General features: G+C 43.5%; 1 protein-coding gene across 4 annotated transcripts in view; it reads left to right on the forward strand.

The window, feature by feature from the left end:
* The window catches only part of RAMP1 (receptor activity modifying protein 1), a 100493-nt gene that overhangs the window by 62157 nt on the left and 11258 nt on the right, over positions 1 to 27078 (forward strand). For 2 of the 4 annotated variants that reach the window (XR_016441999.1, XR_016442000.1), the window contains exon 3: positions 20022 to 20134. The exons of the other annotated variants lie outside the window; for them this stretch is intronic. The gene's annotated coding sequence lies outside the window, so the exon portion shown is untranslated. The remainder of the gene's footprint in view (positions 1 to 20021; positions 20135 to 27078) is intronic. 4 annotated transcript variants of the gene reach the window in all.

Below are 27078 nucleotides of genomic sequence, written 5' to 3' on the forward strand. Positions count from 1 at the left end.
CTGGAAAAGATATAAAAAGTGTACCCTAAATGGGTCAAAGGTCAGAGGACACATAAAAAGAACTAACTTTCTTTCTCTCTATCATAATTTCTGAGCCAGTCACATGATATGTTGTAGCTTGGCTCATGATTTCTAAACATGGGGGATGGGTGGATTAGCAATACTTCAAATACCTGCAAATATTCAGCAATTCTTCATAAGAACATAAAAACTGCCATTCAGTGGGTGAGACCGTATGTTCATCTTGCCCAATATCCCTATCCTTACATGCAACTTACATGTTGACATGCAGTAGTGCACCTTTTTTTTTCTTTTGATTATTCAGGAGACATGTACTCTGGAAATTGGCAAATTTGGGAAATTGCCCTTAATGCATCCAGTCTGTCCAGGTCATACCCTTAACCATCTTCCTCCCTTTATAAACCTACCTTCAAAGTTAGAATCAGTGGTCGCTTTGGTCCCATGCCCTAACTACTGAAAAGCCATAAAAGGCAGCTGCAACAGCACACTTTTAAAATGTAAAGGGTGAGGGAGACACCCTTCTGCTGTCTTGAATCTCCTTGTGCCTTGCCTGAAGATGGGAATAATGAAGTTGAAATATCTGACCAATATATCACTTTGGTAGAAAAAAGATTCTTGGAAAACTGTTTATTGCTTTGTCTACTCTTCACCCTCAGCCATTATCTCTTAAATATCATTTGGGAAGGTGGCTAATAAAAGCTGCAACTGGAGAGATTAAGAGTTTGTCAGATGATTGGCATACAAGGTTGGTAAGGCACCAGCACTTAGGCAGATGGTTATACCTTAAATTTCATACCCTTCAATGCTCCTTCAAGCTCTATTTCTCTTCTCTCCTATGTACACTGGCTCTGAACTGTAAAGTGAAGAGCCAGCTGACTGAAATGATACCTGATTAAGAGCTGTGCTGGGATTTAAATTCGGGACTAGCAGATGTAGAGGATAAATGTTGGTATTCAAAAAGGATCATGTCACCATTGCACCCTCTACCCCTACCCCTACTCCTTTGCCTCTTTGTCTGCATGACTAGAATTTGTACTTTATGGTGATGATTAAGCATTTATTATTTGCGGGGGGGGGGTGTTAGCTGTTCCTTGCTTTCCCCCCACCTTTCTACACCTAGCCTTTGTCTTCAGATATCAGCAGCACCACCAGCTCCTGTGTTTATTAGTAAAAGGGAATTTTGTTCTTCAGCTGTTACCAGAGCTTAAAGAAACTTGAAATAAATGATTTTGCACACTGTGCATGTCAGGTGGTACACAGGATCCATTTAAAGCCAAGGTCTGTGGATCATAAAATATGAGAGGCTAAAGGAACAGGCTACTTAAGAAAATGTTGGTGGTTGCACTTGAATATTTTGAATGAACTCTGGTAAAGCCTGGTGCACAAGTGAAATATCTTTCTTGGATGTTCAAAACATTGCATTTAATTCTAAAACAGCCTGAATATTGGCAGCCCCCAATGCCCATAGTAATCTCTGTACATGGCTTCCTTGAAGAAAGCAACCAAACCTTACACATCCGTACAATTAAAACCAAGTTTTTAGCCATACTAAAAACCAGTTCTTTATTGGTGTGACTACTAACACCATCCAGTATTAAACCCATAGTGTTTTCTGTGAAATATACTGTTTAGGCCCTATGACCTCTTTTTATACTTCACTGCATTTGGATAGTGCACAAAACGTGGCCACTTACCATTCCAACAGAATTCCAGTGTTGCAGACACCGATGTCCACGAGTAACTTTATGCCAGTGAGTTGTTCAGTTCTATGAAGCTACTCACCTATGTAAAAAGGTTATGTGGTCAGTACTTGTTGAATTGATGCCATAGTCTGCTTCACATTTGGGTTGTCATGTCCAAGCACAGTGCAGTTGTGTGTTGGTTTTCCCAGCACAGCTGGAGATGGCTTAAGTTGGTGATGACAAACCTGTTTCCACAGAAATCAGAAAAACAACTGTAAACAGGGTGGTACTCCAAGTGGTACCCCACTCTCCAGTTGAAGGGATCAAAGTGCTGTGCCCATCTCGCAATCATGGCAGCCTTTCTATTGACACCAGGTTTTTTAAGCATACTCTCAAAAAAAATAAATAAATGTACACACTGGGCCTTCAGACCTTCAGATCTCCCCCTTCAGACCAGGTTAAATATCTTGTGTCCAAGAGTAGGTTTACATTGTGTTTGCAAGTAGGGCTCATTCTGGTGAGATGCCGAACACCCCAAAGAAAGAATTCACCCCCTTGCAGGCAGTACTGTACCTAGACTCCTGGCAGCCCTGGGCAAACTTTTCATATTGGGCCCCACTTTGCCAGAGATAATGATAATAATAATTGGACAATGGAAAAAAAAATTACCATTTTTGGGCCCTGTAGCAGAGCACTAGGGTGCCTGCTACTGAAGATAGAAAATGGCTTAGTGGCCACTTATTAAGGCAGCAGGTGCCAGTTGTTATGGGAGCTGATTAGATCAGCTGACTGTCAGGGGGCGAGGCTTGGCCTTCATAAGGAGGGAAGGCTGAGGCCAGAGACAGTCCCCCCTCTGGCAGCTACAGGAGCAGGAGCTCTGCAGGTGAGCTGAGCAGCCTGGGTTGCTGGTTGCAGCCTGACCACTCTGACTGGCTGCAATGATGTAGGGGTAGAGAGAACCCTGGCAGAGGTATGAGAGAGAGCCAGCATAGAGCGGAGTTGGTATTATAAGCTTGGGGGCTTATGATGTGTTATAGCCGGCTGGCTTATAGTTTTGTGGAGTTGTGATTATTACACTGGAGGACCAGGTGAGGCTGTAGGGGTGTGAAGAGGCCTCACAGGGGCTCCCCAGTAGCTTGGGGGCTCCCAGTGCCCAGTGGGGCACAGTGAGCGGTACAGTGGGTGCAGCTGTTGGTGCCAGTGGAGTGCATGTTGGGGGGTGTTGACCCTGCCCTAGTAGGGCAAGTGACCCAGATGGTGGTCCAGGGGGCCAGGCACAGCTGTGGCCACCTGATCCCCAACCGGGTGTAGGACCCAGAAAAAAGGTCAGGGGCCAAGCATGGCTACAGGCCACCTGAGCTCAAGGGCGAGAGGTGCGACATAGGCCCGAAGAGGCGGGTCTGGGGGCCAGGTAAGGCTAAGGCTGCCTGAGCCCCAACCCTGGGAAGCCCGAGTTGGGCACAGAAGGCCCCAGTGCGGGTGGGCACGAGGAGCGTGAGTGAAGGCCCCAGTGCGGGTGGGCGCATGGGGAGCGCGAGTAAAGGCCCCAGCGGGCATAGACAGGCCCGAGTGCAGGCAGGGAGTGCAAGGGGCGCGACCACAGGCCCGAGTGTGGGCAGCGAGCGCAAGGAGCGTGAGCAAGGGCCCCAGTGGGGGCATAGAAGACTCCAGTGTGGGCGAGCGAGCGCAAGGAGCGTAAGTAAGGGCCCCAGGGCCGGGCAGCGGAGCACAAGAGGCGCGATTACAGGCCCGAGTGTGGGCGCGGAGCTTGAGAGGCGCAACCACAGGCCCGAGTGTGGGCATAGAGACTGCGGGGAGCATGGGGCGCAGGCCAGTATGCGAGTGGCCACAGAACATAAGGGAGGCAGGCCCGAGTGGGGCACTGTCTGTGAGATGCGAAGCCCCAAGAGGGGAATAAGCCCATTGGGAAGTCCGGGCTGGGTGAGAAGGGGCGCAGTCAGAGAGATGCCCCAGAAGGGGGCGCGTATATTGAGTAGGCCCCGAGAGAGGACCAGCACGGGGACTAGAACCAAAGGGGCACAGTGAGAGAGCTGCCCTGGGAGGGGGGCGCGTGTATTGAGTTGGCCTGGGAAAGGACCAGCACCGGGACTCAGAGAAAATCCCGGTATAGTAAGACCGGCCCCGTGCCAAGAAGGGCAGGAAGGCAGCCTCCTTAATTGAACCAATAAGATCAAAGACGTGGTGGACGAGACAGAGGATGCATTAAGGACCCAGACTTGGCACGGTAGGCAAGGGCACTAGGGGAGGTCACGGCGCCCCTAGGGGCCATCCTGCCACAGGCCCCCTTTTCATCTGGTCCCTGGGAGGCTGCCTGGTTGTGCCCAGGTCGGCTTGCAGGATGGGACAGTAGAAAATGGATTGTCCTTCCAGCCACTTAGATCAGGGCCAAGGCACCCTGGTCATACAGAATGGGACAGCTCCTGTATTATCCATGCCTTTGTTATCTCCTGCCCTGTGGATCCCTAGTCTCAGTCCACCCAAACTTTTCTGAAAATTTTGAATAATGAATTTAAAGAAAATATTGGGTATTTTTGTTTACTTTTGGGTTTTGAGCTTTTACAGGTTTCAGGCTTTCTGAAGACACAAGAAGTTCCTAGAGTGGAGCCTACTGAAACACGAATCTCAGGTTTTGTCTCACTAACAGGATACCATGTTCAGTCTCCTGTTATAACTAGGCTTAATTTCATGTAAAGCTAGCTGAGGTTCAGCAGATTTGGATGTCTGAGATGAGATAATGACTCCTTATTCAGACTTTTCTATATGTCCATGGTCTGTAAAACTAAGTTGAAGAATCTTGCAGAAGTAGATGCTTTGGGAAATGTCAAATACTTTCTGCATAGGCCAGAAATACCTGGTGAAAAGCCGTCTTTGCTGTATTTTTAGTTAATTGACTTTAATTTTGAATAACGGCTTCAACTCCATGTCTACCCAGGTATTTGTAAACTACTTGCAAGTAAAACACAAATATAAAACTATTTTGAAATGATACTGGATGCATGACTAAATACTGCAATACTATTCACACTGCTATGTTGTGCCTGTTAATTTTGGCCCATAATGTATCAGATGATATTCAAACACCAACTGATTAGGTTACCTCTTGCTTCTTTCTGGTCAGGTTGGAAATACAATGACCTTTTTCAAGGTACTTCAGCATTTCTGCCTCTAAGTCTGGCTGGTGTGCAAAAATGATGGGAAAGAGATTAACTATTAATTGGGCATTTCAACCTCAAAAATGGTTGACCTAGTTTGCACAGTGGTTCAGATAGTTCATTAACTGCTCTCCCAACACTTCTTTGTAAAGGTGACAGAAATGATCTGTAATGGAAGCTCAGCGAAGAATGTACCAGGCAGTTAATCATATTGAAGGTGCTGGATTCAACAGCTCTCTTAAGATTGCCACTTCAGTTTTATATTTACAGATGAACATGTGTTCCTTTTTCTGGGTTAAGTGAGGGGAGTGTGTGGACTGTGTGCTGCACAGGCATTTCCTAGTGCATCCCTCTCCTCAGGCTTCCAACTGCAGCATTAATGTAAAGTGATTTTTTTTTTTTTTTTTTTTTTTTTGCCTTCTCAGGTGTGGTCTGCACTGTGAAGTCTTACTATGGAGTTTAACATGGTTATTATCTGCTCTTGCTTAAAGCAAATCTATGGAGCACAGTGCACAGCCTGCCACATAGAATCAAAGGACTAGAAGGGACCTACGAGATAATCAAGTCCAGCCCCCTGCCATGGGCAGGAGGTTATTGGGCTCAAACAAGCTCAGCGAGGTGCTTATCCAGCCTCTTGAACACCTCCAAGGATGCGACTACACCACCTTTGCTGGGAGTGTGTTCTAGGTTCTAGTTGCCCTTATGGAAAATAAGTTTTTTCTTATGTCCAGCCTACATTTTCCCTCTATTAGCTTGTGCCCACTGGTTCTCATCCTCCCTTCAGGTACCTTCCTGAAGAGTTGGTGCCCCAGATCTTGGTGCTCACCCCTGATGTACTTGTAGGCAGCTATCAAGTCACCTCTCAGTCTTCTCTTACCCAGACTGAACAGGCCCAGTTCCCAGAGTCTCTCCTCATAGGGCCTATCCTCCAGACCCCTGATCATATGGGTGGCCCTTCTTTGTACTCTCTCGAGCTTATCCACATCCTTCCTGAAGTGCGGAGCCCAGAACTGGACACAGTATCCAGCTGTGGCCTCACCAACGCTGAGCAGAGAGGGAGAAGCACCTCCCTGGATCTATTGGCATCACATTGGCTGGCGCACATCACAGTTCTTTTTGCCCTGCTGGCTACTTCATCACAGTATTCACTCATGTTCATCTTCTGGTTGATTGTGACCCCCAGGTCCCATTCAGATGCCGTGCCCGCCAGTGGACACCACATATGTAGTGGTGGTGAAGGTTCTTCCTAGCCAGATGAAGAACTCCCTGTTAAACCTCATCTGATTCCATTCCACCCATAAAACCAGTCTGTCAAGGTCATCCTGGATCCTTACCCTATCCTTTGTTGTGCCTGTGTTTCCCCACAGCTTGGTATCATCCACAGATTTAATCATTGAGCTTTCCACCACCTCATCTAAGTAATTAATAAATATGTTAAAAAGCACAGGTCCAAGCACTAATCCCTAGGGGACACCACTGGAGATGGCCCTCCAGGATGAGGCCATCCCATCGAGTCTTCTGCTGTAGATCCCTCACTCCACATTCCCATAAGGTCAGAGCCCAATAGGCAGGCCTCAGACAGGAAGCAGAGATTTGCAGTATTTTGTAAAATAGTGGGAGGGGGATGAGAGTTACTGTTATAAAAATGCCCTGTGCTTACTGAGCCATTATGCCAAAGAATGCAGCTGTCATTTAGCTGTGGAGGTGTTAATAGTTACACTTTAATAGCTGCCTGCAGAGGCCTCCTGAACATTCCTGTGACACTAATGACTTTGGTTTCCGCTATTACATTAGACATTTATCTTATTTTCATGATGACCTTCTCATGCCTCTAGGGTTCTGCCAGACAGTGTCCCACTTTCATTTTTTTGATCTCTAAATGACAGGCCCAACAGTACAGGACTCCCAGAAACCTTCACATCTCAGACAGCAGTGATAAAATGCTGTGATTCACAGCCCAAGCAACATAAACCACGCAATGAGACACAGTTGTCTATTTTTACTCTTGTCTCGTTATTAATAGGTACATGTTTCTCCCTGCCAGCTTGCTGTCCTTCGAGGCTGACTGCTCCAGGGCTCTCTTTCAAATGGAACATTTGGTTTTCCCTTGCCCCGGAGAGATATTTGGCCACATATAAAGGACACACTGATAGAAAGTGCCTGTGTCCGGTCTATGCCGCCTTCACTGGTAGAACTACTTTTTTTGCTAGAGCGGCAATGGAAGAATCATCCCTGTAGGCAAGGCCTGTGTGGTTATGCATTGGAACAGAGATTTTTAATAGGTTTTCCACCCACAAATGGATATTCCCTCTATATTTCTCCAGAACACTTCTTTGACTGGAGCCCAAAGGTCCAGGGATACTTGGGGGCAGGAGAGGGGGTACAGGATCTCTAAATCTCTTTTCTGAAATATTCACAACAAAGATTTAAGAATAGGACACTGGTGAAGTGCAGAGAAGGAAGAAATCATAGGCAGGGAGGCAAGTGATAAGCAAAGTTACTGCCTATAACAGGGTGAAAGGGAAGAAGGGCTGAAAGAGTAGAAATTTGCTAGGGTTTTGTAAGAAATTTGGAGGAAGGATGCTGGGGTCCTTTTCTCTAGGAAATTTGAGGCACTGTGGGGTCAAAGAGATTGGGTACCTTCATTCTTCCTGCTCCCACATTTCCTGGAATCAGCCTGTCTGTGGGTTGGTCCTTGTGCCACTGCAGTCTTGTGTAAGGTAAAAGAATACAATGAATGGCTTTTTGGACAGCATTCTTTTAAACTGTGGACTCAAGTAGCTTGCTAACGATGTATCTACTCTGAGTAATTTGCAAAAAGCAGCATGTGTATAACAGAGTGCTTCCAGCTGCTGATTTTAGTGACCAAAATAAGTTTTGAACAGCTTTTTGCCACACAGCTCTGGATGAAGGGAAGTAGGCTGTTTGTTTTTATCAACAGATTTGTTTAATGAGATCCAGTTACAGGGTTACTTGACTGCATATGGAAACAGCAGTAGGATTGGACAGATGTCATCAATGCAGAATTTGTGCACCAGAGCTTTTATCACTGGTGGAGTTATGTATGCAGGAAAGAGCCCAGCTTGACTGTCAGATTCCAAGACAAGGTTATTTTAGGGCTGATAGTTAAGAGAAAACCACTTTTATTCCTTATGATCTGTGAGCATATTTCACATGCAGTCATGGAGAGGAGATGAGTAAGGGAACCACAGTGTTAATTTAATTGTTGTTTTTCAGAATGATGTCATGCTATCTGTAATCCTCCCTGGAAAAAAAAAAAAATCACAGGCCCTCTGTGAAGTTTCTTGAGGATGAGAAGAGCTGCCCAGAGGAAATCTCATAAGTAGTAACACTCATACACTTACACTCATAAGTAGTAATACTGTCAAGATGAATACAAGAAAACACCAACTAGGCACTAAAGTGTCAGATAACATTTTACTCCAGAGTTAATGCTGACAGAGGTTGCTTATACAGTAACAACAAACATGTTCTCACTGCTCTTGGGAGACTGAAAACCCACAACTGTTTCAACTTTGCCCCAACTGTTTAGTCTTTTGACATAGGGAGAAATCTCTTGTCTTATTGAAGGCAGTGATTCTCAACCTTTTCAGACTCAAGATGCCCCTCATTGGACTTAAGGCAGCCCCCCATAGGTTTTGTGAACTGAGTGGCACTTAGTTTCCAAAATGAATGTGTATATTACAGCAAAGGTGTCAAAATCATCTGGGCCCACAGGCTATAAGTAGTGGGCCGGTCCATAGCCAGATGAATGATATGTGGATGGCCCTGCCAGCTAGATCAGATCCAAAGACCTACCCACCCCTCTTCCCCTGTGTGCCAGATCCAGCACACACAGCACTTACAAGAGCCGGGTTGGGACTGTGCTACATGGTGCACCAGTGTGGGGCTGGTCCAGGATGCATGCCACATGTAGTGTCTACTCTGGCCAGTCCAGAACCCATGCTGCATGTGACACCTTCCCTGAAGGAGGGTGCTGCATGCAGCATGGGTCCCAGATTAACTGGAGTGGGTGCTCCATGTGATCCACAGTGGCTGGGACAAGTGCCAGGTATGGTACACAGCTAGTCCAGCACGTGCCACATGCAGCATGTGGTTCAACTCTGGACTCAGGAATCCCATCTGTGATGCCCCATATTACAGTGCTTGCTTTCTTGCAGAGGGGCTGGGCAGTGGGAGTAGAGGATCATCCAGGCAGGAACGAGCCTAACTCTGTGTTTATCTGCATAGCTCATCTCCTTATCTCTTCACATCTCAGACATCCTTCAAAGGTTCTGCTGAGAATCACTGATTTAAGTAGAGTATTTCTGAAAAGTAAGTGGTGTAAGAGGCAATCGTTTAGTTACATATCTGTTGTCATATATTTTAGATCTCAGAGGCAGTCAAGGAACCTTTGAAGCTAAACTGATTCTTCTAATAAAAGACCTGAGGTCAGAGCAGTTGTTTTAGAAATTCATTTTAGTGCCATCCATACAAACCCATGTAAATGCACAATTCCTGGACTGGCCAGCAGGATCAGTGTTAAATGGCATGAAGCATTCTTTCCCCAACAGAGCCCAAGATAGCTCTTTACAGCATTCACAGAAATGTAAACCTGAAAGAGAAAGGAAAGGAGTGGAGACTTATCTACACATGGTATTAGGGTGAAGAAATGAACTCCTGTGCAGTTCAAGCTGGAGTTTATTGCTCCTGGGCACGGCATTTACATGTGCACCCAGGACTGCAGCACATTGAGCCAGAATGGAGCATCCCCAGCTGCCAGCCCTGGGGGTCATCCTGCCAGCCCAGAAGCTCAACATGCTGTGGAGGGGCTGGCTGTGGCACAAAGGTACTATATTGCAGGGCTAGCTGGCATGCAGCACCTGGTCACTGTCTACACATGCATTTCAGTGTATGCAACTACTCCACATGCAGCAGAGTTGATTAATTTGCTGTGCCTTAATATAGGCACACATGTAGATGGTGATATTTTACTGAGGAACTAATTAGTCAGCTCCTCAGTAAAGCACAGGTGTAGATGCACCAAGTAAGAACTAGAATTAGTTCTAGTTTAGCTCTTGTATAGGAGTTCTTTTAGCATTGGGCCCAATCAGTGTTTGGATGGGGTTTGAGAGGGGGATTTTATAGCTGATGCTAGAAAATGTGTTGAGAGTACTGTAGGTAGCCCTGGTCACTAGGCCTGTGCAAAGCAGCTAGTATTTGCTTTGGATTCAGATTCAGCCGATTCAAGGGACAGTGATTCGATTCAGTGATTTGAATCGCTGTCCTGAATTGATTCGGCTGAATCTGATTCAGAGATTCACCCACCACTGAAATCGGCAGAATCTGACTCAAACAGGCCCCATCCCCTGCCTGCTCTCCCAGCCCCGTCAATGGCTGCCCCACCTGGCTCCAGCATCCCGATACTTTAAAATTTTTTTTTTTTAAAGTCTGTATTCACCAGCTGCTACCAAGTGGAGGGGTGATCCCCCCTGCCCCCCACTGCTCCATGCTGCATGGGGAGGCTCTGCCATGAGCCCCCAGAAGCCCCAACAGTTCACTGCAGTAGCCAGTGAAAGCAGAGCTTTTTTTTGTTGTTGCTTTTTTTAAGTGCTGGGATGCTAGGGCTGAGCAGAGCAGCCATTGATGGGGCTGGGAGAGCGGGTGGGGGATGGGGGCTTGTGGCAGAACCTCCCCAAGGTGGGGGCAGCAGGGATAGCCCTCCACCTGGCAGGAGCCAGTGAGTGTGGGGCTTTTTTTTTTTTTTTTTTTAAAGAACTGAGATGCTGGGGCTGGGTGTGGCAGCCATTGATGGGGCTGCGAAAGAGGCACAGGTTGAGGAGCATTCAGGGGGACTGGGGCAGCAGTCAGGGGATGGGGCCTTGCAGGGTCCCATGGTCCTCTCCTCCGCCAGCCCTCCCCCCCGGCCTCCTACCTACCAGCACAAAGTCCGGGTCCAGCTCCCTGCGGCAGTGGGCCAGGACTGCCCAAATCTTTCCAAAGATCTCCAAGTCTTTTCCAAATCAATTTGGAGAGCTTCAAATTGATTCGTACCATTTTATTGGTCTCCCAATTCGATTTGGATTTGGAGATTCGACCGCCGAGTCGGGCCAAATCTCCTCCAAATCAAAATCAGCATGTGAAGCTTCACATAGCCCTACTGGTCACATCTACGCAAAACCCATGACTCAGTGCTACTGCACAGTAATGTTAGGCTACTGTGCAGTAGCGTCAAAAAAAGGCATTTGTTGGCACTACTGTGCAGTAACTCAGGATACTGCAGTCATTTAGTACTTGTTTATACAAGTACTAAACAACGTCACAGAAATGACTGTGCCCCTGTTCCCTTTAAATCAGTGGCTCAGTATGGTATTAAAGGACAGTGAAATATTTAAGAATCAGGTCTCCTGTTTGTCAGAAGGTTAATAGACAATAGATTTCTTTAAGCTGTTTGGGCCTGCATTTCCTGGTTGAGCTATTTGTAGACCAGGAATAAAAGTGCATTTTTATGCCTCTGAATCCTAAGGATTCTTGGAGAGCAATTGCAAATGTTCACTATATAAATAAAGTGAAAATCCTTTAAAATGAGAGAAATCTGTCTTTCTCTGTATCTTCATTAACTTGCCCCACTATGCAGGCTTTAGTGCCTGTTCCAGCTGTAATTATTAACTCAAACTGAAAATCTTTTGATAGTATGCGCACAATAATTAAATCTATATCGGCAGGCTCAGTCATCAGGAAAACAAAACCTCATGAATGGAGAGAGAATGAGAATAAAAAAAATAGATGTTTATTAACCTTTGGTATTTCCATAATTTCCTGGCTTTGATTCTTTACTTGAGCTGAAGAAGATGTAATTGTATGTTATTAGTGTTTGAAATATCTTCTACTAAACTAGGACTCTGGCAAGAATAGAAATAGTAATGTGTAAGTACATTTAAGGGCCATGTGTCATAACTTTCATATTGATTTACTTACATTCTCGAGTTCAAGAGTAAAAAGCTCTCATGGTTTTTGCCAGCTAATGAGTGTCCTAGGGCTCAGCCCCATACTGCCACTGCCGGCAATCCTGGCTCCGGCCCTGGGGATTCCATGGAGACTGGTCCAGGACCCATGCAGGCAGGGCACACTTTGCTGGACAGATGGGGCCCTATCCCATCCACCCAGCCAAGAGCACCCTGCCTGCATGGGTCCTGGGTCAGTCTCCACAGAGACCCAACCCACCTGCTCCATCTGGGACGCTCAGTGATGGGTGCAGGGCAGACAGGCTGGGGTGCCTGGGCAGCGGGGCTGGCAGCAGCAACACTGACAGTGGTAGCTGGAAGGGGCCACCACTGCTGCTGGGGCTGCCCAGAAGTGGAGTCTAGCTGCCACACTGCCCTAGCCCTGCTGAGTACACAGGGGTAGCAGAACCAGCTGCATACACTATGGCTCAGGCTGCCCCCTATGCCTGGGTCAGGGAAGGCCAAGGGACCCGCCACAGGCTAAAAAAAATTCCTTGGTGGGCCAAATCTGGCCCATGAGCCATATTTTACCCACCCCTGCCTTAGGCCTTTGACTCACACAGTTCTAAAATGCAGAAGCCTCTCTTGCACAGGGTTATTGGACTGTGATTAAGCTTCCCTTCAGCTGTACTGGGGCAAGCACAGAAGGAACACAAAGTAAGGATCAGATCACCATCCTCTCTTCTACCTTCCCCAAACCAGTAACACAAAAACATGCAGAAGCTTGAATGTAACCTGCTTAAAAACATGAAGACTAAGATCATTTAGTTTATCATACTAGTCACTATGACCAGTGTGATAATCTGTAATGCAATGGGGCATCCTAGGGAGCTGATAGCAAACTGAGATGTGGCCCCTCGGTACTGATCCAGAGTGGCTGCCCTATATTGGGGGTGACTGGCAGCTGCACCAACAGCAGACCAGTGCTCTGTAGGCAGTGCCTGTTCTTAAACATGCCTATATCCCTACTATCCCCTAACTGGGAGATGACTTGGGTACTTCACTCCCTTTTATCTGCAGTCACTATGATCAGCGAATAGGGGGCTCTCAGGCTACAGGTCTTCCTGCTTTCGTGTTTGTAACAGGAGGGCATCCTAGGAGTCACCGTGCTCTCCCCTAACACCTCCTTTACCGTGCCAAGTTAGCCTAAAAGCACTTTCAAGTCTCACCTGCCACGTCTTTGATGTTAATGTATAATAGGGAGGCTGCCTTTCCTTCCTCTTGGACACGGGTATCCTGTTGTACACTGGCCCAGTTCTGTAATGGGTGTTTCTGTATACCCCAGCCTTATGGGCTATGCATGGTTCCAACCACCCCTTTACCACACCCCAAGCTTCAGAGATGTAACTGACATTGCCCTGTCTCACACTGTGGCTCACTGGCGCTCAGGCTCTCCGCAGCCCTGTCTCACCGCCCCTCTCTCTGGGGCTGGGGTTCCCATGCTGCTGTGGGTCCCCTATGAGGAGGCCTCCTCTAACCCCTAATAGCTTCACCCAAACCTCTGGTCAAACAGCAAACAAAACACAAGCCCCTGGGCTATAACAAATTCATGTTGCTCAGGTAAAACATCATTCAAGGTGCCCCATCTCTCACCAGGATCAAGCTGCTTGTGCATTCAAGCCTCTTCTTGGTCAGGCAGAACTCCTTCCCCCTTGGCTGCCAGCAGGGAATGTCCCACCTGACCTCAGCCCTGGAGTTTAAATGGAAGCCAGGCCCCGCCCCTTCCAGTCAGCTGACCACTAACAGGTGTGGGTCATTGGCTCCCTCTGATTGCCCTAGCAACCTGCATCTGGGCTCCTTCCTCACTGCTCCAAAAGTAGCAGGCACCTTAGTGCCCTGCTACAGTGTTAATTTCCCATTTTTGTTTTCCTTGGGTACTCCTGGGAAATCCTAAAGGGGAAGCACTTCCTCTTCTAAAGAACTGGCTAGAACAGTGATTTCGAAAGGGTGTGCTGAAGCACACTACTGTGCCACAGGAGTCATGAAAGTGTGCCGTGAGATCCCCATGTGAGGAGGTAAATGCTCTCCTCTCTGCTCCAGCACTCTGTGCCTGCCCCAGCTATTCCCATGGCACCTGCAGCTGCTTCTTTTGGGGTGGCTGATGCTGCCTTCCCCACCTGCAAGCAGCCTTTGTGTCTCCCTGCCCTGGCACTCCCAGAAGTAGACTCACAGGTAGAACCAGGGGATTGCATCCCCTCCATTCTTCCCATGCTCCCAGGGCTGGCAGAATGGGCCGGAGAGGTAGTCATTGCCCCCGAGGTACAGACCAGAGGTCAAGAGGGGGCAGATAGTGGAAAGGAGAGGGCACAGTAATGTGAGGTCCTGGCCCTGCTGCCTTAAGTGGCAGCAGCTAAACTGGTGATTTTCAACTTTTTTAGTGTTGCCCCCCTCAAGATCGTTTCTGACTTTAGACTTAGCTGAGTGATTTTCAATTGGAAACTGAAATTCAAAAATTCAGAAATGTTATGGAGGCAGCCTTGAGGCTAGAAAGGATGAGAATTACTGGAATAGAGACTAATCCTTTGCTTAAAGAAAGATGCATCTGGTGTCATTTTTCTGTTTTGTTTTTACAATACATCTTAGCACTGATATGATTTCCTTTGGCAGGGGAATGGAATGTTATATTATACATATATATAATGTTGAAATGTATATATGAATACATGTTGAAATAGATATACAATGCCTTTTAGGTGTAAGAGTGATGTGCATCACTAATTTTAATCCAGAGAAAAATTGTGCCCCAAGTATCAAATTTGAGAAACACTGATGCAAATGACCTCTGGCATCCCAAAGGGGTCAAGGGACAAAGAAGACATGAATGCCCTTTTAGCCCCATTTGGCAGCATATGTAATGGCAACTTTTCTATAAATCTAATTCCAAATACATAGCAGAATTGGAACAAAATAGGAAATGTGGAAAAAACAATCTGTATGCATAAATCACTCCTCTACAGCCTGCCCTAACAAAGAACAGGAGCCAGCAGTAAGATGTAGATGCCTGAGTTAAAAATAAAGAGGGCAGAAAGACACAAATAATATTTTTGAAAATCATCTTCAAGCTGGAGCATGCTTAGGCTATAAAAGGGAACTGATCTCTCTCCCTTATTCATAAGAATCTGTTTAAGCATTTTCATAAGAATCCAATGATTCCTGCATGAGGTCAAATAAATGGTTTATTTAGAGCACATGATCTCAGAAAAAAAGCCAGTCTTGATGTAAGTCTGCCAGAGATAATACATTTAGTATAACCTTTGGTAATCCATTCCAGGTGCTAATTACTTTCAATATTAAAACATTTGCATCAGCAATAGCAAAGTAGTAACCATCCCCAGAAATTAATTCATCCAGCTGCTCTAGGACAATCAGGAAGAAAAAAATGAACAAAATCAAGACTTTAATGGCAGTGAATGGTGAAGCTGGTAAAAATGGACTAATGCTGCGCCAATAACACATTTTCTGCTTTCTGAAAGGGGAAAATAGCAATTGTGCGTGGTTGGAACAATCTAAATGATTCTGCCTCTGTGCCAAACGAGTGCATTTATGTGAACTAGGTATGTATTTTGAGTCATAATGAAAAAAGAGTTCCCTGCAGCCAGGATGACAGGGGCACTATATCTAGGAATAGATGCGGTGGGCTCTTTTGCCTCAGACTTAAAGAAAACTGACAGCTATCAGCAGTGGCATAACAAGCAGAGTTGGCACTTGGGTCAAACCCTATTGGGAGGCACTGATGGGGTGGGGGATGGAGAGTTTGTGAGCTCCAAGAGTGAGGGAGTGGGGAGGAGGAAGTTTTACCTATGCCAAGAACTCCTAAACAGCCCCAGCTGAGCAGCTGCAGCTGCTGCCACATTCTCTGCCTGCCCTGGCTGTTGCTCATCAAGTAGCAACAGCGGCAGCAGTTGGGGACTGCTTTGGCGCTCCTGGCATGTTTGTACTGCCAGGGCATGGACCCTTCTGGGGCAGAGGATGATTCTGGTGCCCCTCCTGACTTGGGGGCTCGTGCAGGTGCCCTTCTCACCTCTCCCAAAGGGGTGCACCACTCTCAAAGGGATGTAACCAGAGCTCACCTAGCTGTAGTTATGCTACTATCAGGATCTCTCCTCTGGGTGATAATGTACAGAATAATGGAGCAATAAGTGCTTAGCTTGATGTCATTTAGCTATACCCCAGACTGAATCCTGTAGTACTAACAGTTGAAAAGAAGACTTATTATGACTTGCAAAGTTGACCTCTTTCATACAGAAATCCCTGTATTAATAAAAATAAATATAGATATTGTCGTCTTTGGAAAATAAAGATTAATAATGCCATCAGCTTTTTCAGAGGGCTGCTTGTATCATGCAGTATCAGCTCCTCATATACAGAACTTGCCTCATTATTATGTATTAATATTCTGAAATCACCATAACGGGAGATTTATTATCAGCATGAGGGAGGTAGAATTTCAGGACTGATTCTTGTAACCAGCTTGTAGGCACTGAAACATTTTTTTTAAAAAGGGCTCTGCCCCTGCTTTTGTTGACTTCAGGTCCAGGTTCAAGCTCAATCACTGTAGAGAACTGAAGACATTTTATAAGAATAACAATGCTGTATGAGCCGAATGGAAGTTCCCTCCTCATTGTTATGTAGTGTGCCCCATAATATCATCTATTTGTTGTATATAACCACCTCCTTCACTGATTTGGTGTTGAATAAAAAAATCCCCAAAATGAAAAAAGAATCACATCACACTGGAATCTGCCTTAACCAAGCACCCAAAAGAACAGAAACAATTATGAGATTATCCTTAACTCAAACACAATTTTTCAACCAAGATTTTTAGGAAACTGTAAAGAGTTTGCTTGAAATGAGGAATGGCAGCTACTCTGCATAAAAGTGTCAGTGTTTGATTTGGTTCTAGTTAAGAGCAGTTCTCTCTGTTCCTAGTTCCAGAACCCCACCTTGGTATTTTACTTTGCCAATTTGATTAAAGAGGACATATTCTGGTTCATTTAAACCTCAAAAAGATTTTATTTTTCCTAAACATTCCCTTTTAGTTCTTTTTCAGAGAAAGTTCAAAGACAGAATAGACATTGCACCAAACTCAATAAAGAGATGAAGAGAAGCTAAGGTAGCATAACTTAGACCTTATTCCATTTTCTTCTAATAAAGTATTTAAACCCAAAAGGGTTAATGTTTATGCCATTAACATTACACCAATTCAGACCAGATCCTGGTCTCAGTTAAGTCAACTGCAAAACTACTCTTGGCTTCAAGAGGAAAAAGATTAGGTTAATGTTCAGCAGCTCTGAATATGATTCATTAGCTCAACAGAGTGGGTTAATGATTTAAGTTATAATTATGACAGTCTTTTATAGTATGTTTGTCTGTGGCTTTGATACTAAATTTTGTATTAGTAATTTTTTTTAGGCATGGTATTGGGATTTGCTTCCTTTATTTCACTGTACAATGAATGACACCTGCTCCACTAATGGACTGTGGTCTAGGTTACCTATCAAAGGAGCTCAGGTAGGACTTGTTGTTGCATTGCATCTGTTTTGCCCAAAGACTGATTCCAGAATTGAAGTCTCACTCTATTAGGTGGTGTTTTTGTTTAATTGGGATAGAAAAAAGAAGAAGAATGAGGGAGCCAAAAGGTTTAAGGGGTCATCAGTGAGGTCTGTAACAAATGCGCCTTTGATTAAACAACTGATATGATAGCTTTATCAATCTAGTAGTGTCAATGTGTGCTATACTTTGATCAGCTATAACTACATGAATCTTAAATACAGAGAGTGACTTCAGTTTTATTCAGGGGGGTTCCACAGTCATGTTTGACTTTACCTATACACCCAGACCACCACATTTGTACACAGATCTGAATTGCCTCATAGCACATCAGTCAGGGAACTGGAAGAACAGAGATAAAGGTTAATATATATGTTATAACAGAGACACTATAATAGAGATAAAGATTAGCTGCAAAGGTCAGACCCAGATATTAACATTCCTAGAACTGAGTACTGTTAGATTTTGGGAATGATTCAGGCCCAGCTCTGTCTGGATAAAGCAATTGTCTCTACCAAATAAAGCAATCTTAGAAGGTTATTTATTCACTGTAATATATGAACACCTCCTAAGATTAAAAATGCACAATATATTCTGTCTCCTACACCAAGGACACTAGGTTATACTTCTTCTCTCAAAGGGGTATAAAAATCTGTTTTACTCTTCAGATATGCTTCACTACCTGTGGTATATTACATCGGACCTTTTTGAACCCCCTGGGGAAGCAGAAAGGAAGTCTGTGAAATCTCTTGTGGAAAAATCCATCTGTCATATCAGGGGTTTCTTTTATAAACAGTTTCTCCAGCACAAGTAGCCCTACCTATTGCCTTTCACAAGGAACTTTGTGCATGTAAAGGGAGAACAGCTAGGCTTAAGACTGGCATTTCCCAGGCACCCAGAAAGTGAATACTATTTTTAAAAATATCTATTCAGCATATTAGACTGAGTGGAATGTAGGGAATGCTTTTTGAACAAGATCTTTTTCCAGGTGGGTTAAAAAATCCTTCTTGGAGGAATGATTGTGGAATTCAAGCTGTGGGAAAAATTCCTACTTTTATCCATTGAAGGTGTTCATCTGGGAGCGATCTGTTTGAAAGACGTGTGTAGGAAAAGGAAAACCACATAAAGTTTATTGTTCCCCATGAAAAATATAACTTGCTTGACTGTCATTGTATTCTGGGGCTTGGAATCTGTTTTGCCTACCGTTCTGTGTTAATATTCTAACCAGGGTTAATTCAGATGCAGGACAGGAACTAATACATCAGAATGTGGATTGTAATGTTACGGGTGTCTTCTCAGGCAGGACCATTGCCAGAGGCACTCTAGGAATGGCATTGGAAAGAAAAACTCCACTTGGTTATTATGAGAATGTGAGTTCTTTAAAAGAAAAAATAAGCTAATTACTGCAGCTTTCAATGTGATGCATATTTGTCATTCTGCAGGGGAGTTGCATAACATCAGAGCCAAAAATATATTTTAGAGAATGGAAACAAGCAAAGGACACCATCAGAAGTAAGAACCCATTCAATGTTCAGGTCAGGTCAGAGCTAACCGGGCTTTGTACCTGCAGCTGTAATTTCTATTTCATTTTGTATTCATGTCATGGTAGCAACTAGAAGCCTAAAATGAAATTAGAGAAGGCTAGTTGCTGTATATGTACACTGCTAAAGCTACAGAGACTTGTACTTTTTTAGGGTGCCTATAGAGGAGCAGCAAGGCTGCTCTGGCACACTCTAATTACAGCATGTCAGAGCAGGTTCAATTAATCGAGTCTGCTGGACCATGGTAATTGTGCTCCAGCAGACCCCAAGCTCTTGATGAGCTTTAGTTAAAGCACTCCATTGCCATTTTTAAGCATGGGGACGCTGATACACGGGACACTCCAGGTGTTTTATTTAGAGCGGCTCTTGGACCCACTCTAATTAAAGTGTCCCGTCCCCCCCCGGTACACACGCACTCCCAGAGCATATTTATAAACACCCTTTGCTCTGGAGGTCCTTGATTCCATATCCAGTGTCAACCACAAAGCAGCTATCTGGTAGCTGGACCAGCAGAAGCAGACCTGGTTTGGGGACCTGAGGACAGAGATGATGGTGAATGTGAAGAAAGTACTCCTTTGCTTCTGAGTATGTGTGCTTATACAAAGCTCATGCAATAAGCAAATATGTGTCATAAACAGAAGCATCCCATAATATCATCCATAAAGAGTCTCTTCAATTGAATTCCAATGTGTTCAGTGACTTCAATCTGTGAATTTACTGGAGCCTGCCTGAGAAGGTTAAGGGTTTTTTTTTAATTAATGGCAGCTTAAGTTAAGACATCGCAATGAAAGCAAATGTGTTGTAAGCAGTGAGCTGGAGGATTGGTTGGCTTCTGCTGAGGAAAGAAAGAATTGAGAATCAAGCAAGTTGGTAAAGACCTTGAAAGCAAGTGTAGGAGATACCTTCTACTGAAGTAGTTTGCATAAGTCAATCTCTGAAGATCTGCTGAAGACAAGCAGGTTTTGCTGAGTGAATGGGTGGGTGGAAGATTACATCTCAGCTGAACGTCCAAGAAATACATCTGTTCAGAAATGTTCTCTTCTATTTTAGTTGGTCATGAATTTACGGTCTCAAATTTGACACATTGTTGGGACTGCTTCTGAGGCTGGGCCAGAGAGATGGGCTTGACCTTTGAACACAAGATTGTGTCATAAGTTACTCAGGTATGGTGTTTTGGCTATTCAGCCTTCTGTGTTCCAATGAGTTAGACCACGCTTTAAGGCCTATTACATGTTAGTGCTGGTCTGGATATTTATTTACTTGACTGTCTTGTCTAAGACATTCATTAATTAACCCAGAGGTAGCATTTCAAGCAGTACTGGCTCCGGAAAGAGGAATTTTGAAAGCCTCATCTTCTAGTGCAGTGCTTCTCAAAGTGGTGGTCCACGGACCACTGCCGGTCCACAAGCCACTGGTCACTGGTCCGCAGAGAGTTGCCGGGAAAGAAAGAAATATATTCATCAGTCTGCACCGAATTGCCAGGAAAGAAAGAAATATATTTTCAGAAGCATAACATTGATATGTCATAATGCCACAGTTCGTATGTTCCAATACTCCAGGTGACGTCACGTCATGTGAGGTGAGGTAAGAGAAAGAAACAGCCGGTCACGCATTTGTGTAGCGTTGTTACACGGAGTTGTTGCCACCGGCTGAACCAGGCCCTGGTCCCTGGCCCACTGGAAAAAAAATTGCCGGTCCGCCACATCAGATACTTTGAGAATCACTGTTCTAGTGTACTGTAAGAACTGCAGAGTGTGTTCACTTTGGCTCAACCTTCATTAGATGCATTATATGCCTTCAGCCAAGCAGCAACTAGTCTTACTATTTTAACTTACTTTTATTTTTGTATTGAATGTTTGTGGTTCAAATTTTGTAAAGGCTCTAAGAGTTTGCCGGTTGTCCCATGAAATGTAATGAATAACGTTTTGGAATGGTTACAAGTTAGACTTGAACTTCATGGTTAGACACAAAGAATTACAATTGATTCACACAGATTCCCAGACATCCAGCTGAGATTCTGCTTCTTCTCATGCCATAGTTGGCACTCCTCCCATTCTCACCACTCAAAATCTCTGTTTTGTTAAATGAAAGCAGCATAGTTTGGGGCACCTGGACTCCTGGAGTCTCTTCCTGACTCAGCAAGCGACTTGTTGTGAGGTTTCTGGGTGAGTTACTTAACCCTTCTGTGCTACGCTTTACTCAATGCCATGAAGGATGCTTTTGAAAAATGTGATGTTTAAATAGTTAATGCTTTTAAATGGTTGGGCACCTGGATAAAAAGTGCTGCATAAATTTTAATTATTATTTATCCACCCACTTGCTAACATGCTATTTTCTAAATCAGCCTGAACACCTTCACACAGAATAGGTTTATACAGTATAAGGCTCTTACTGATATGTAAAGCTTGATTTAAAGAAGAGGTTAGCCAAAAGTGCAAACTTGTCCATTCAGATTTAAAAAACTGTACATACAAAGGTCAAAACAAGACTGTATAAATTCAGTTTCTTCAAATATTTGATCACTCAAGGGCTAGTATGGTTACTCACAAAAATAAAACATTAGGTTTGAATGCACAAATATTCAATGAAAGCAGTTTTTTAAATATTTATTTGATTATGGTATTTTCAGGCTGTACCTAACGTTTCAGTGAGCACATCTGTATATTCATTAATGAGCAGCAGTTACTGCACATTTCATTTAGTACTTGCTTAGTGAAGTACTAACTAGATGCACAGTTACTGCACAGAAGTGCCAGTGAACGCCTTTTTAGTGATGCTACTGCGCAGTAGCCTAATAATACTAGTAGCCTAATAATGTGCAGTAGCATATTAGCACTGTCCGTGTGGTGATGCACTATTGCACAGTGTGATTAGGCTACTGCACATTAAGCATCTTGTGTAGCCACACCCAGTGTGTTATAAAACATACAGAATCAGCAACAACATGATACCAAGTTTACGGACCTAGGAACAATTTATACCAATTGCAGGGCAAAGGGTTGGCACTTTACCACATGGCAACAGTAATTACCCATGTGCACAATCATTACTCCATGCTAGAGAATAACTAACTTGCGGTAGCCTAGCTCTCAGTGAAAGCAAGGTAAGTCGCATAGTTTGACTTGCAGTGACCACAGGGTAAGATAGTGAGTACACCAGGGCTGTTACTGCGTTTAACATGCAGTGAAATAGTGTCCTCTGTTGCCTTGTGAGCATTTGTAGACCCATACACAAAACAAGCAAATGCAGCATAGATTGCAGTTGTTCACCTCAAGAATTTTGCGAAGGACCCACAGAGCAGAAAGAGTTACTCAAGGAATTTTCAGGGAAATTTAAATAATAAATTAGCTCCAGAATTTCACAGATGAGAATAGCCTAATTTGGTGAATAATTCATAATAAAAGTGTGCTTGGTGGAAAGCTGCCTGGTCAGTGAAGTGTGTTACTTTACCTTAGCACTCTAATATGCCTTTGAATTGTTTTTTTGCAAAGGGAATGTTAACACTGCATACTTCCTAATCTCGCTCAAAACAGTTTTAGGCTTATTGGGTGCATTTATTTTCCATCTGAGACATTTTCATTGCTGGTATGGGGGTGTTTTTGTTTGTTTGTTTGCTCTTTTTTTAATGGCCGTATTAACAAGTAGCACAGCACAGTCTATTGTGGAATGAGTCCAAGTTCCTTAATAATTTTTCAGATACTTAAGTGTCTTGTGGATTATCCAACCAGTTGAGTGCCCTTCTTGCCCTTCAAAACAACAGTAACAATGACAACTGAAAAAATGAGATGGGGAGGGCCTTTAAGGGTGGCTTTACTTATGTGTGAAGATCAGCTCTCTATAGACCAAAGGTGTTATCCAGGTTAATTACATCAGTGCATCTGCTTGAGAAAGTAGAAGGTAAATAGCAGATCACTTTTTTACATTTTCTATGATAAATCTTTAATGAAAACAGACGGGATTTTGTTGGCAATCTTATTTGGGACATATGAATGGGACAGTATGTTTCTGCCATTGTTAATGGACAATGGTAAATCCCTGGCCTGTGTTCTAAATCATATTCCCACTAAAATCACTGGTAAAATGAGCATTGATATATAAATACATGCACACACTAGTTTAACTCTGGTACGAAGGTGGGACAACCAGGCAAGGTGAGCCAATACTTTGGGAATATCCTAAAGAATATCATTCCAGGCCTGTATGGGTTCCAGATCAGTTTCACAAAATGAAGAAAATGAAGCCAATGGCATAGCTCCTAGAGATGACAGTATTACAGTGGGTTCCTCTAATACTGTACAAACAGAATCCTTGTAAATAAGGTAGTATCTCCCTTGTACAAATGGAGAAAATGAGAGACATGGAAGTTTATTGCAAGGAGCAACCCAAAGAACCTTGTCTGCCTGTGAAGAGCAAAACATTAGTGGATTATGCATGGGTTTATGGTGCAGGCAAGTGGTATTCCTGGCTCTGATACTGAATACCAGTTTCTGTGAAAAAGGGATCTTTCTTTTCATTCTGTATTGCCAGTAATTGCTGTAGAAACACTATTGAAATTGCTATAGTCACCCTCTTTGTTTAATTCCTCTTGAATTCTACAGTCCATTTCAGCAATGGTTACTTTATGCTCTTAGGAAAATCCATTAGTCTTTCTGACCCTCAGTCGTTTCACCTGTAAAATAGAGCTAATTATGTTTATCTGCATCATGGAGGTAATGGAGAGACCTATGACATGAGACATACAAAGCAAGAGAAGTATGATTGAAGTGGGAAGTAACTTTTTATCCCATCATACAACTAGGTATCTATGAAACGTTTAAGCTTCAGCCTGCCACACAAATTCCTTTCACCTCCTCACTTGTAATTTTCCCATTAATCCCATTGCCATAGGACTGTTCCTAACATTCCTCATTTCCCCATTTTTAAAAACCAACATGCTAGGGAAATTTTACAACTACCAGAGTCCAGAATGGGCAACATTTTCTTCTGTCCCAATGACAAGCTCCAGATAAAGTAGTTTGTGGCCCTGGAAAGAAACAGAAACATTTGGAAGTGGGACTGGGAAGCTTGAAAGGGGATACACTGATTTGCTTTCACCTGTGCAAAGTCCTGCACTATCTGCCTTAAAGCTAAAATATGGTTATATATATAAAAAAAACACTTAAGTAGTTTAACGCGGTATTTTAAATTAATTTGATTCATTTTTCTCTCTCTGAGCCACACACAGCTGAAAATATAGAAGTGAAGCCAGCTTGCTTTAAAGACAGATCAAGGGATCAAAATTAATCTTTTAAATGAGCATTGCTAAAATACGCTTTTGGAGGGTGGGGTGGGGGCAGGGGTTGTACCATACATACTCAATATGTGTGGGGGGAATGAATAAAATAAGTAGAAGTTCTGTTGGTAATGAGTAGAGATATTCCAAAACCATGCTAATAAAAACTTTACACTGTCAAGTGCAAACACATGCCATATATGTGAGTAATACAGTGGTTACATGTAATATTTTACAACATGTTATTTGCCTTACGTAATGAAATAAGCCTTTGCTGTCACAAAATGCTCACCGAGATCCTGAGGTGACCTGAATTTGTGATCTTAAATTAAACTGAAACATTTTTCAGTACCAAGAAACACAAAATATAGTTTCTGCAGTAGAGGACCGGAAAGAGCTACCACACTGTACAGAACCATTCTAAGATAGCATCTCCAGTTTTCAAGATTTTTATCTTGTATCTCAAGATGTACATCTCAAGATATTTGATATTTTGCTACAGGCCCAACCCAGGGAAGCATGAAATCATATCAGGACCACATTTTTTACTATCTTTTTTTAAGAAAGTAATTTTCTAGCTCTCATGATTGCACAGGAAAACTTAAAACATGACCCAGTGTACCCTAAGCCTTAAAACCAGAAGGAAAATATGAAGAATCCAGTGTATATTATTATTATTACTTTTTAATCTTCTGGAGGTTTTTTTAGTATCTAATTTCATGATTTTTTTTATTTGTTCCCAAAATCATGTCTTCAATACTTTAGGCTGGCAATACTGGAACCACACTTTTTGTTAACAATAGTACATGCTAGGACATTTATTACACACAGAAAATTCTCTCAGGTCCAAGTGTATGGTTGTTCCATAATACCAAAGTTTAGAAACGTACTTGATGTGGGAGTACTGCCCATTTCCTGCAGTGTTTTACTGTCCTCCTGAGATAGGGGAGCATAATATGGGTTTTGCAAAATGATTTGGAGGACATAGGACCTGAATCCCTAAAAGCGTAGGGAGGCTCACTGTTGGCACTTGGTAGGAAACAAGGAGAAGAGTGACTCAGAGCTGTCTGAGAACTCCAGATGGCCCCAAGCCCCATCAGGGAGGAAACAGGGGAAATGACTAAGTAGGCTTTTTCTGCATTTCAGTGCTGTGACAGTTTTGAGTATTTTTTGTTAAAATACAATGGTACTGCTGATTCTGGTGGTAACAAAACCTCCCTAGGATTCCCATGAATAATGAATGTCAAGAGAACTGTGCTCTGGGGCAGTTGTGTGAAGATCCCTGGGCAAGACATAAAAGAGGAGAAAGGAGGACAGGGGCTCTTTGCAGCAATGTGCCCTTTGTGATGAGGATTCTGGGGACATATGTATTATGTTAGGTGTTGTGGGTGGTCAGATACATGTAGGTAATTGAATCAGTCTTTAACTATGAATAGCAGCTGGCAGAAGGTTTACAAAGTTGGTGGTATTATGAAATACTCAGATATGAAAATGTTGCTTCCAAAATATAGCTCTTTATTTCTGACTTCTAAGTTTACTCAGAGCTGCAAAGAAGATCCATGGCAAAGACCGTCACACCGCAGCATTTTGGCTGAGGCAGACTTTTACCTTACTGAAAGCCACTGGGTTCTGTGTTGGCAAAATACTAGGCAAGCGAAGAAGCTGCCCTGCCTTTCTGCCAGTGTTTATTGTCCCAGAAGAATTAGCCCATCACATGGTTCTCTTGGAGGAGAGCTCTTATTTGTGAAAAAGTTTACACTTTGGAAAGTTTACAGCTCTTGCTTACAAAAGGCTGGAAATCAGTCACCAGTGCTTGCTGCCTTGCCAACAACGAGCTGGGAAAATTTTCATTTTCTTGGCTGGGGTGCCAGTGCCAAATTTTCCAGTAAAAGGAAACTAGCAGAATATCATCTGCCATCTTCATCCAGAAGAGTCATGACAGAGGAAGGGGTCAGGATGATTGGTTCTGGACTGGCTGGCAAATGGATCTTACACTTGTCCTAACCACTTGTTTAAATGGGAATGAGACCAAAGGATTAATATTAGTGATGGTAGCAGTTAATATAATATATCTTGCCACTGAAAACCTGTAGATCCAAATAGGCACATTTTCTTTCTGTCATTCCACTGTAAGTAAGTTGGTAACTGAGTTGTGATTCCTGGCTGGCACAGATGGTGGGATATATTCTGAAGGTGAACACCAAGCTCTCACTAAATCGACACCTGAAAACAATATGGACGTATGCTTAGAAAAATATGCAGATGTTAACCATGTCCATTGGGACACTTAGTCTTTGTATTTATAGACCAATTCAGTAGCAGTACAACTAGTTTACCAAAGAAGGTTAGGTTATAAATGTCTCATATGCTGCTTGTTATTCTTACATAAATATGTATTTTTAAAGGCCCATCCTGAAGTTTTTACTCAGTCCCTTATCTAGATAAAACTTCTGTTGATTCTAATGGGTGTGTGTGTTAATCAGTACCATATGGATTTATCTTGGTGAGATTCCAGTCAGGTTTCAATAGGTTTTGAATCAATAGACCTACTTGCCTATTAGCATTGAGCAGTGGTGGTTGCAAACTTTTGTTCATTGTAATGAGCAGTGAAGGGGTTCAGAATTTCTTAGCTCTTGGCATTAATAATACATTTTTATTATTCCATTTATACAAACTGCATGAATATATACATGCTACCTATTTGCAAACATAGAGCTGCATCTCCTCCAAGGGTCAGCTGGTACAACATGTAAATAAAAACATACGGATCACAAGTTGCAGCAAATAGTAGGGCAGAATCAATTTACTAATTGGCTTCACCAGGAAAAAAGGAGC

This window comes from Crocodylus siamensis, chromosome 4 (genome assembly GCF_052110815.1).
Source record: "Crocodylus siamensis isolate JL-2025a chromosome 4, ASM5211081v1, whole genome shotgun sequence".
In the NCBI taxonomy this organism is placed as follows: Eukaryota; Metazoa; Chordata; order Crocodylia; family Crocodylidae; genus Crocodylus; species Crocodylus siamensis.